Below are 12,846 nucleotides of genomic sequence, written 5' to 3' on the forward strand. Positions count from 1 at the left end.
AAAGCGCTGCTACAGTTGAATCAACACACGGCACACACAAGTGCAGTTAGTAAAACTCACCCTGCCCAAGAGATCATCTTGGTTACAACAACCTTGCATGGAGATGAAGGAGGACAACTCATGCAGCCCACTCACTAGTCCAGGTTGCCCATCACTTGTCTAAAGCAGTGGTGGGCAACCTTTTTTCAACCACGACCCCCCTATTTTATTGTACTCATGTTGCAACCCCCAAGGTAATTTGAGCAGCATGGAGCGGCACTTAGATCTGAACAGCCAGGGCTTATGCCCACGACTAGGGTGACCCCCCAGGAAGACATCTGCGACTCCCCTTTGGGGTCACAACCCACAGACTGAGCACCACTGGTCTAAACAGACAAGACAGATGCAGAATGGGAGAAGGGATGTTACTCACTTGCAGAGTGAACAATGTGATGATGCCAAATGCCATGTTAGATTCATGTTGGGGTTTTTTTTAGGTCCTAATCCAGGCACTGCTGATGACGGGTAAAAACAGGAACTAATGAATACAGAGCAACTACACTCTTCTTATTTATTAACTAAAAAAATAGTGTACAATACAACTAAACTTACAGATTTTACAATCTGTAACCATATCTATCAGCCCATCTTTCATATGTCTTTGATCTTCCATGGGAAGGATTGGGAACTCTGTCAGCTCCACAGGATTGAGGCAGTGTCAAGGAACACAACCTTCTACAGTAAAAGTCCCCACAGCCCTTCTCCCCACCATATTACTGCAGTGTTAGGGGTTACCGTTATCTTGTAAAATTCTTTCTTCGAGTATTGGCAAGCAGAATGTGCCAAGATAGGAATGGAGAGCAGCCGCCCGGGGCTTCGCTCATCACTCGCATGGAGGGGAAGACGAAGCAGTGAAAATGCATGTGTGCAGAGAGAAGGAAGATAAAATTGGAAAAACAGAGAGAGAGAGAGAGAGAGAGAAGAGGGGAGGGGAGAAAGCAGAAGAAAAACATTAATAGAAAACCAGTTCCGTTGAGATGAACAGTAAATATTGACGAGCACAGGATGCATTCAGCTGCTGACTTACAATGCTGGCTGGTATAAATTTATTCCAGGATTCTACCTGCATACCTACCTGTCTTGAAAACAATTGAGATTTAGCCTAAAAATGTATATTAAATAAATGGCCTATTAGCGCATGGCAGCACAGGGTAATAAGGCCAACTGCATGGGAGAAAAAGGATGTGTGGGCTCAGATGGAGTCTCTGAGAAGAAACCCTTGAAGATATTGGAACCAACATCCCTATGGCTTGTAATTCTGCTCCTTGTGAGAAGAGTGTGTAAATCTATTCATCCTCTGGTTTCAGCAGGACAAGATGCACTTAGGGCTTGGGGCCTGGGTGAGACCCCAAAGAACTCACTCTCAGGCTACATCTACACTGCAGCAGTTTTTTGGAAGAGGAAGGCAAATGGAGCACATATTTGCAAATCTCGTGCTCTCATTTGTATATTCTCTTCTGATCCTTTTTGTGGAAGAGGTTTTTGTGATAAAAAGCCCTGTGCAGACGGGGCCATTTGTTGGAAAAACCTTGTTTTGCTCAAGATCCCTTATTCCTCAAAAAATTAGGTTTACAGGATCTTGTGCAAAACAGGAGTTTTCCAACAAATGGCCCCATCTACACAGGGCTTTTTATCACAAAAACCTCTTCCGCAAAAAGGATCAGAAGAGAATATGCTAAGGAGAGCGCGAGATTTGCAAATGAGTGCTCTATTTGCCTTTCCTCTTCCGAAAAACTGCCTCAGTGTAGACGTAGCCTCAGAGCTACCCTGCTGCTGGTTTGCCTGAAAAATCATCCAGCCCTATTTTGGCTTTATTATCACTCCCATTAAACATCTCTCTCTGGACACAAAGGTGCTTGCACCATGTTTAAATGAGGCATTTTCAGACACTACAATTTATTCAAGTCAGCATGGTGCTGGGGCCAGGTGCCATCCAGGCAGTGCAAGAGGCAGGGGGTCTCTGTTTATCCACAACAGAAGGGGCTACATAGACAAGGAGAGAGCATGCTTCCTCAGCAGAGCTCCATCAAACCTGCCTAGCAGTGGCCATCTCTGTGCGGGACAGCAGGGAGCATAGTCTCCATGACTAAGTCAGACTTTGGCTTTTGAGCCTGTCACTGATGCTTGTGAGGTGGATACCTGCCTATTAGTAACGGGACTGACCCATCCATTCATTTCGCCAAATAAGCCATCAAGCGTCGTCAAGGGCCATAACGTCCTGTCTCTGTTTCAATGGCTTGAGGAAGGGTGATTCCAAGTCTTGCACTCTGGTTGGCTCATTCAAGGCCCAGTTCCTACCTAGATGCCTGGACTGCTTTGGAGACAGTCCCAGAAGAGGTCACAAAGGTGGGCAAGGCAGTTCCTTCCGTGTGGGTCGCATCTCATCCCTCCAATGTCCTAGTGCAGCCGTTCTCAAACTTTAGCAACCTGAGGACTCCCCATCTTGATTTAAAAATTTTGGGGAACCCCCAAACCTCACTCCATCCCTCTGTCACTCTTTCTCCCCCACTCTCACTTTCATAAAGCTGGGGCAGTGGGTTGGAATGTGACAAAGGCATGAGATTCCAGCTGGAGGGTGCAGGCTCTGGAGTGAGGCCAGAGAGGATGGGTTTGGGGTTCAGATAGAGGCTCCAAGCTGGGGCACAGAGTTGGGGTGAAGGGGGTGAGGACTCTGGCTGGAGGTTCTAGGCTGGAGGTTCTAGGCTGGAGCTGGAGATGAAGCGTTTGGGGTCCAGGAGGAGGTTCAGGGTCCTGGCAGCACTTACTGAGGCTGCCAAGAGGCAGTCAACAGGTTCCTGCCACCCCTAGGCAGAGGAGCAGCCAGAAAGAGGCCGTGTGCTGCCGTCAATCTCGCAGGCTCTGCCCACACAGTCATAGTTCCTGGTCAATGGGAGCTTCAGAGCTGGCACGTGAGCAGGGACAGTGCACAGAGCCTCCCTGGCCTCATGTGTACCCACAGGCTGCCGGCACCTGCTGGCCACTTCCGGGAGCTATGTGGGACCCAATAAGCCTGCCTTATCCCCAGACCACAGCCCCCAGAGGTAGTGGGAGGGAGGTGGGAGGAGAGAAGAGTTTATCAGCTGGTCCCACAGACCTCTTGCAGTTCCCTCATAGACCCCCAAAGGCTCGCAGACCTCCAGTTGAGAAACATCCTAGTGCAGTTTCCCAAAGCTTCCTGGGAAGGTTGTTTCTAAAGACTGACTCTGGCTCCTGGCTTTTAGTCTTATCATAGAATCCTAGGGTTGAAAGAGAACTCAGGAGGTCATTGAGTCCAACCCCCTGCCCAAAGCAGGACCAACCCCAAGTAAATCATCCCAGCCAGGGCTTTGTCAAACTTAAAAACTTCTAAGCATGGTATCTCATTCCAGTGCTTCGCCACCCTCCTAGTGAAATAGTTTTTCCCAATATCCAAACTAGACCTCCCCCACTGAAACTTGAGACCATTGCTCCTTGTTCTGTGGAAGACCATATCAGAAGCTTTGCTAAAGTTAAGGTATATCACTTCCATCACTTTCACCATATCCACAACGCCTCATCAAAGAAGGCATTTTTTTTTAGAAGTGCTGCTAATGTGAACAGGGTCTTTACATTTTTAATCAGTCTGAATGTAACTGGGTCTGTATAATGTTTCCTCTAATCTTTTCCATTCATGTGTGGGTTTTTCCCATCCATGTGTGGAATAATTTTTATGTGCAATGACACGTGTGAATGTGCACCACCATTAGAAACAAAAGCTAGCTACTGGTGCTCTGCAGATCAGCTGGGTGGTATTTGAATCTCTCCTGAGTGGCCGCACAAGCATGCAGCTTACAGGGAACGTTGGCGGTGATAGTAGATAGCATCAAGTTCTCTGCTGGCTTACTAGTACCAGATGTGATGGTTCTAATGTAGAGCCCACTGGGAACTAGACTGAGGGAGAGCTCTTCAGAGGCACAAATGATAGCTCAGTGTCTATCTCCCACTGAAAGTCAATGGGAATTCAGTGTCTCCCTCCCGTTTGTTTCTTCGAAGGCATCTCCAGGCCTGCAGATTATTGTACTGAGGACAGTGAGCAGCTTATGATGACTCATTGATGCAACAGACATAATTTGTACTGGACCCACCACCTAGCAAGGTTTCGGTTGTATGCTCTTGCATTCATGAATCATGCGCTCTTTTCCATTAGGAAGGAGAGGAGAGATGGTTCAGCACTTAGGGAACTAGCCAAACTGGAGTCACTTCTGTGCTCTGCTACTGACTCCATGGGTGACCTGGGGCAAATCACTAAGCCCCTCTGTGCTCCATCTGTGAAATGGGGATACAATAGCACAGCTGTACAGCCCAGCAAAGTTGTAAGGACAAATACATTAAAGATTTTTAGGACCTCAGATACTACAGAATGGGAGCCATAAGTGCTTAAGACAGATAGATTTAGAAAGTGCTTTCTACTCCTAGCTTGCCTGGAAATTAACAATAATGAACAGGCATAAAACTGGCCATGTACCCGTAGAATTTTTGCACATATCTTCATACACACATACACAGGAGAGTTTGGGTGAAAAATTAAGCATGCACAAATATATACATGCAATTGCCCGTGGCTCTTGATCTGTGTCCCTACCTCCAGGGCAATCAGACCTGCCTATTATGCTGAACTTGCCTGCAAATTAATTCACTCACAGGTCCACGTTAGCATTCCTATCTCGGAGCAGCTAGATCTGCAGACGAAATGAGCGTCATAAGGAAAATGTAAAGCAGTGGAGGCTTTAATCCTGTCAGCACACAGGAGTTTGGCATTGCCTTGCCTGCCCCTGAATTATGCATTGTGGGCTTAAGGCCATTAGGGATCTAAAAGGCAGAGTGGGTTCCACCCCACCTTGCCCTTGTTCTCAAGCTCAGCAAGAGGAAAAAACAGGGGTGCGGTTCCCCTTCTTCTTGGAGCTCAGGTCATCACAGGGAGGAAGGCAGTTGTGCCCTTTCCCAGCACTTATGTCAGGGTGCTGGGTAAAGGCACCTGTGATATGACATAAATTAAATGCCATCCGCAGGAGCTGGATGCTGAGAAGAACCCGCCAGTATCACTCCCTCCAGCAGGCACAAGCCAGGAGCATCTCCCAACCCGCAGTGGGGGGAATTCCTCACCGTGGTGTCTAGTCAGATGGTTGGGACTCCTCTCCGTAGCATCCCAGTGGTGCACACGTGGATTCCATCTGGCGCCGGTACAGTTCTTTGTACCCAGGCACCCTCAGCGAGGGAGGTATGTGACTCACCCTCACAGACCAGATGTGACCATCATGTTGTTCAGGGCGCATGCTGCTGACGTCAGGCACAATCTACCCTCGCTGAAGAACCAGTGGGGGCACATTACGGGGGTGAGGCTGCAGCTATGTGGCCTGCTGCCCTGTCCAGCAGCAAGAGGTTCTGTGAGCCTAGTGCCAGGTCGACTCAGGCCAGATTAGGGGCATTTCTGAAAAACACAATTGAACCTTTCATGTGAACTAAACTGAATGGGTGGTGGGGGAGGGAGTGGCAGCCACCCAGGAGAGATTCAGGAGCTGCCCAGCTGATTAGCAGAGTGCCCACAGCACCCATAGCCAGTAACATATGTTTCTACTGGTGGTGCACATCTGCACATGCTTTTGTGCACATAGAATTTATTCTGCTCACGGGTGGAAAAATGAGAGAGAAGACTGGTGGGGAGGGGAGAATGGAGAAAGAGCAAGAGAAGTGAGAGGGGTGAGGTGGAGAGCAGAAACTCTGAAGGTGAGAGAGGGGAAGGAGAAGGAGCATCAGAAGAAGGAGGCCTGGCAAAGACTATGGGGTGGGGCGACAGAAAAAGAGAGAGGGTGAGGAAATGAGAGAGAGGCAGCAGGGGGCAAAAAGGAAAGCGGGGAATTAATTTAAATGAGTTAGAAAATTCCAGACAGACAACTTCAGAAAGTCAGCAGCTGAAATGTGGGGCTTCATTAGCACAGGCCGATGGAAGATAGAGACATTAAGGAAGGAAATTTGTGACTCACAGGGGAAAATGGGAAAAACAACACACAACGTAGCAGCTGCTCTGTTTGCTTCAATTAAAGAACAGCTCAAAGGGTATGTTAGGGGTGGGGGGAGGAAACAAAAAACAGATGAAGAAATCGTTACCCTAAAGATCCTAAATGATCTGACTCTGGAGTTTGAACAAAGAGCCGGCATTCTTTGTCCTTCACTTCAGAACGGATCTCTTTGCAGAGCCCTGCTTGGCGAGAAGAAGCTGGAGTACCAGCAGAGGGCTTTGGCGCTGCTCGATAGGCGTGGAGCAGAGTGGGCAGCTGTTGACAGCACTGCTTGTTGGCTTTAAAGAGGGATGCTGCCCCCTGTAATTTCCCAGCGTAGCCCTTTAAGACGGTATTAAACAGCAAAGATCGCATCCCTCTGCATCTCAATCTCCAGCTGCATCCAATGCCAAATGATGGCACTGCGGAAGGGGAAGTGCAGGGCCTCTGGTTGGCAGCCGCTGGTGCCTTAGTGGTAACTAGTAACATCTACGTGGGCCAAACTGTGCTAGTTTCACCTGGGTGTGGACACACACAACAGCAGCGACCCCTTGAAAAGTCACTGGGGCAGCTAATGATCTAAACCTCCCCCACCCCCCCGGTCCCTGTTGCCTGGATTTAGCATGGTTGCTGACTCAGGGCTGCAGGAGCACACCTGCTACAGCATTATCCCTTTGCTGCAGTTTGGATAATGCAAACTGTCACCGAATGTCTAACTGTTCTCTGCTTCCGCTTTGTTACCACAACCACTGCCAGCCTTCCCCGGAGACAGGAGTGGAACATGCGCCCTGCCTTGGCAGAGTGTGTGGATAGCCAGTGAACTCACTGAGATCTGCCCCGGGTTCAATGCGCCTGTCCAAGAAAAGCAGCTGATGTTAATTTGAGCCAAAGCCCTTTATTATTGCAGCTGCACAGCTAGAGTGGCCGCAGCGTAGAAGAATGTGCTGTAGGGCACATTTCTGGGCTGGACAAGTGATACACAGGGAAAATGAACCAGATGTCTTGATTGAGCATTTCCATCTTTAATTTCGCTGAGCGTGTAAAATCTGGCTGAATAAATGGTTCGCACCTGTGGTTCTGAAGAACCTCATGAGCTGTTCCCTTATGTAGCAGAGTACAATTGCAACAAGGCAGTCTAGATAGTGTCTTTGACAGCAAATAAAAGTGACTCTTTAATCAGGTGGTTGATGTCCTTGCCGGATCCCTGACAATACTGAGAAGAGGCTGACGCTCCCGGATTGAGATGTGGATGGACAGAACTTGGGATAACAGTCAGTTTCTCACCGTCGCTGGGAAGTTTTGACGTAGCACTGGGCATAATCCCACCAGCCTAGAATTCCCTTGTAGAGGAACTGGAGGTCTTACAGGGACATGAGCATGGGCTATGGCGCCAGCTGCCTGCAGAGTGCCAGTTTGGATCTGGCACAGTTTAATCAGTGGTGGCTCATGTGCAGTCACCCTCTGCTGAGTGCCCATGGTACTGTGGGACTTTAGGGGTCTAAACGAGCACTGTTTTAAAGAAAAAGAGAGGAGGATGTTGGTGAAAATTTTCATGCACATTTTGTCCTCTTTTTCATTAACATTTGGAACTTTGATGGCAAAAAAAGGATCACATTTTCAGCTAGCTCTAGGCTCAGCACTGTTCCCTGGGAATGAGGTTCCGCAGCTCAGGAAGCTACCACTGCCACTGTTCTCAATCCTATTAGGATCCCGAAAAGAAGCATGAAGGGCTGACTGGCCCTTGAAGGCTGACCTTCCTCTTCTCCTTAAAGACGGTCCTCACAGAACAGGGTGGAGACCCATAGAAAGGAGCAACAGGTGGAAGTTTGCACTGCAAACCCCCATGTTGTGCTGACTTTTGGATCGAGAGAAGTCTTTGGTCTCCAGGCCTTTCAGTCTTCACCTTTCACCAGGACTAAATGCAGTAAAGGTTTGTGCGGGGAAGAGAGAGATCCATGTGTAACTGCACAAACCCATTGTGTGTTTTTGTCTCTTTCTCCTACCTGGACCACATAAGAAGTGCATCAGTTTGCTACTACTGTCAGGGTAAGAGGCTTGGCTACAGGTTGAACCTCTCTAGTCCAGCACCCTCGGGACCTAGCTGCTGCCAAACCAGAGAATTTGCCAAATAATGAGAGGTCAGTACTGGTCATTCCCAACACTTCCATGGCTTACTGGGCTCTAAGAAGACATTTAGGGGTAAATTAGAGCTAAATAACAGCACAGAACACTGAGAGCCAGGACTGGTGGCGGTAAACAAATTGTATGGGACCACGGGAAATGTAGCCACACCCATGACAAGTGGACATCCAGTTAACTAAAATCATGCCTGAACATGGATTTTGCTGAACCAGACAGTGCCAGACTAGAGAGATTCAAACTGTATATCAACAGAGGCTCATGCTTGTTGATGCCCCATTTCTGGGAGTCTCACACATATGTTTAAAATATCAGAAAAAGTTTTGGTCAGGAGAATCTTCGTTCTTATTTTATCTGAGCCAGTTCTTCCATCCCTTCTCCTACTAGATTCTTTCTTGGCCATGGATACTTTGAATCTCCGACCTTTCTGCTAACCAGTTCTAAACACTATCACAGCACTGGATTTCATCACCGAGTCTTGTGGGCCTCAGGATAATTACCTGCCCAAAGCCTCAGATGGAGCACCCAGATACAAGCAAACTCCCAAACTTCTGCCATTTATCACTCTAAAGAGCAGCCAGTGGAAAGGCAGCCCCTATCTGATAAGAGGTGTCAGTCAAGATTTCAATGCAGCATGAAAAGGACACATCACCGTACATCTGCAGAATGAGCTGTGGAGAATGTTAAAGCTCAACAGCCTGGGAATCAACACAATGGGCCCAATCTCCATAATTGATAATGGTAACGCATGAGACTCTCATGTGAACTTTAGCGACACATATACCAAAGACAACCACCAAGGAGAGAAGGGTTTTTCTCCCAGGCTGCTGAGACCGGCTGCGTTTAAAGCATTCCGCTCTCACTGGCTGAATATTCAGCTTGACACCCTATCGTCATCTCTCCACAATCAAACATAGCCTCACTCTGAGCCTCGTTGTTAAATTCCAGATACATGAAAGGGCACGGGAATGTGCTTATTAAGGGAGCAATGTTCATGCAGCGCTGCCATGGGCTAGAATCCTGAGCTTCCTCTGATGTTCTTAGCATGGCTCTGGGATCTGATGGTCCACCTTGATTTGCTTTGGGAAAAAGACCCCGGCTATGTCTAAATTGGCAAGTTTTCCGCAAAAGCAACTGCTTTTGCGGAAAAACTTGCCAGCTGTCTACACTGGCCACTTGAATTTCCACAAGAACACTGACTTCCTACTGTCTGAAATCAGTGCTTCTTGCGGAAATGCTATGCTGCTCCCGTTCAGGCAAAAGTCCTTTTGCGCAAAAGCTTTTGTGCAAAAGGGCCGGTGTAGACAGCTCAGATTTGTTTTGCGCAAAAAGGCCCCGATCACAAAAATAGCAAAAGCGCATCTAGATTGGCCACAGATTCTTTTGCGCAAAAGCGCATTTGTGGAAAAGCGTCCGGGCCAATCTAGATGCTCTTTTCCACAAATGCTTTTAACGGAAAACTTTTCCATTAAAGGCATTTGCGGAAAATCATACCAGTCGAGACATAGTCCCCGTGTTTGCCAGATCTGCATCATCTCTTGGGCTCAGATCATGGAAGATTTTGGCTGACTGATGCAGGACGTCATGGAGCACTGAAGATCCCTAAATGCCACATGGAGCACAGGAGCACTCAGCAATGTTCTGGATGGCGAGGGAAGGGGGAATTGAAAGGCCACTGGAATAGCCTTTCTTTGGCATTTTAATCTGGCTGTTGGAATTAAGGTGGGGATGTCTGCTAACGCTACCTAAGTAAAAAGGGTTGACCAGGTCAGGCACTCACTGAGGGTATGTCTACACTACCACCCTAGTTTGAAGGGTTGCAAATGAAGCCTCGTGGAAAGAGGTGTACCAGTAGTTCGGAATAGGAAGCCTAATCCGAACTACCTAGTTCGTGCCGCATGTAGCCGCGGGCACGGAGTCCGAACTAGCGGACATTTAAAAATGGCGGCGCCCGGCAATATGCAAATGAAGCCCGGGAAATTCAAATCCCGGGCTTCATTTGCAACTCCGGTTGCCTACATTAACCACCCTAGTTCGAACTAGGGTGGTAGTGTAGACATACCCTGATTGAGATGTGGGAGGACAGCGATCAGGCTGACGGTGGGTTTCTCATAGTTGCAAAGTTTTGACAGAGCATTCAGTATAATCACACCTGTCAGGAATCACGTTCTGTAGGAAGCTTTCCCTTGGAGAATGAATGGCAGATGGCCCTTGCAAACCCTCCATGTCACCTCTGGGTTCCCAGCATCTGCGGGAGACATCTTGACAAGTAGACACTGCCTAACTCAATGCCTGACACTTCTTTAGCCAGAATTGTCCTCAAAGGCAGAAGATCTGTAAATTCCTTTGCTTCTCTCAATCGATATGAGCCAATCGCATTTCTTGAGATCCCCACCACTAGGCTGGCATAAGAACTGCTGTGCTGGAGCAGCCCAACCAGCCCCCTACTCCCCTCTCCTGTGGTCTCAGAAGGAAAGGCTAACGCTGAGGTGTCCTGGGTGTTTATGAACTCTAAGTGGGAAAACACAGACCCTGAGGGTATGTCGCCAGAGGCATGTAAATTAGACTACCCGCCATAGTCAATGAAGTGGGGATTTAAATATCCCAGGCTTCATTAAAATAAAAATGGCCACCGCGCTGTGCCGACTCAGCTGGTAGTCGGCACGGCGCACGAGTCAAGACGTGGATCGGTTGACAGGGAACGCCTTTGTCGACCGCTCCCTTATGCCTCGTGAAACAGAGGCATGTAGTCTAGACATATCCTGAAATTTCTGACCACATAAGGGTTGAAGCCTGGCGACCCTGCACCTCGTGAGTTATGGAAGGAAGGGAGCCTCTCTCCTCCCTCTCCAAGCAGCGCTGTGGGGGACAGGAGCAGAATGCAGACATTAGCATGAAAGGGAGAGGCAGGTGCCTAGGGACACTTCATGGGCCAGACCCTTGACCAGCAGCACACAGAGGATTTGAAACTAAGTAGTGACTAAGGAACCCACTGCCATAAGGGATCTCCAGTAGGAGAAAGGCTGCGTATGATGATTTGGGGTTAACCCAGATTCAAAAGGGGTTTTGTCACCACCTGCCCTGCAACTCTGGATGCTACGCTGCTGTGACTCACGGCCCTGACACAGACAACTGGCTTACAAGCATCTAGGCTTGCCAGATGCTTTCACCAAAAATCCCAAACATGGCAGGAAAAAAACTTGGTTGAGAAAAAAAAAAAGGAGGAGGGGGAGACCAAACTTGGCTGAGCAAAAAAAAAAGAGAGAACAAAAAAAAGGTCACTGCACCTTTAAGAATCCCCACGCTCCTCACTTCTCCCCGCCCATGTCAAGCGCAACAGGGGAAGATTGTCCCCGCCAGCCTTCTGTCTGAGAGAAACATAAAAATACCAGACATTTTACATGTACAGTAGTTTCGGGTGGGGAAGGGGTGTTACTGGACAAGGGCCTGAAATAACGGACCGTCCGGGTGAAAATTGGACACCTGGCAACCCTACAAGCATCCAGGTCTCACCCTGGCTTCCGCCACTCAGTTACTTTTGCAGAGTGACCCCAACACCCTCAGTGCTGATTTCCCCAGCAGTCCTCCAAGATGTTGAATTCCCCAGAACTGAGTTACTGTGTTCCCCCTCTCAGCCTTAGCAAGTTGCTGTGACAACTCCCTGACACACCAACTTCTCTGCTTTGCTAGCAAACTCTTCAGGACTCTTCCAGATCAAACCTTGCCTCCCAGGTAACCCATAGTGAACCCCAACTCCCAAGTGTCCCAGAGATGTCTCCCTGCCATGTCAGCCCTCTCCTGGAATACACACAGACATTACGCAAATAGTTACTTCTTTAAAGAGACAATCCACTGCAGCTCATTAGTTTAATGAGGGTAAACACACCCTTCCCTTCAAACGCAGCATTGAGCTAATTTGTAGTAAAGTAAAACAAGCTTTTAAACAAAAAGGTTTCAGTGCTACCAAGTACAAGGAGTAAAGATAGAAATGGTTACTAACTAAGCTAAGACTAAAATTTAACTTCAGCAAATCCAGTTTTTGCCTAAGCAGGTTTCTCACCTTTATTTAGTTCCCAGAGATTTCCCATACTAATTCCCATGAAATTTCCATCAACTACTCGATTAGACGAGGGGGAGGGGAGAGGGTGCTTGCTATCCCTGCTGTGGTTTTGCAGTTTAACTGTAGTAGGAACTGGGCATACAGGCAGCCCATCTCTTACTACATTTAAAAACTGCAGAGCCACAGTGAGATGAGCAGTATGTCCCGCTCCAGCTCAGGGACCACTGTGGCTCTGCCCCCCTGTATACCCAACCTACAGAGATGGTGCTGAGGGGAGCCAGCTTTTAAGTCAGCTCCACCCAGCACCAGCTCCTGCCTCTCCCTCTCCCCCCTGAAGAGTTTGCTAGCAAAGCAGACAAGCTATATCAGAGGCAGCAAGGGGGGAGACACAGGAGCCAGTATCAGAGGCAGTGGGGGACAATGGAGCAGGAGCTGGTGCTAAAAGCCAGTTCCCCCCAAGGCTGCCTCTGTGGTGTGGTCGGGGAGGCGCAGGGGAGGCAGAGCCATAGTGATCCCAGAGCCAGTGTGAGCCAGGACTGCTTAGTCCCAGCTTGTGTCGCTCCAGGGAGCTAACCCTGCTGCAACTCTGCATTT

Source organism: Pelodiscus sinensis, chromosome 11 (assembly GCF_049634645.1).
Source record: "Pelodiscus sinensis isolate JC-2024 chromosome 11, ASM4963464v1, whole genome shotgun sequence".
NCBI classification, from domain to species: Eukaryota; Metazoa; Chordata; order Testudines; family Trionychidae; genus Pelodiscus; species Pelodiscus sinensis.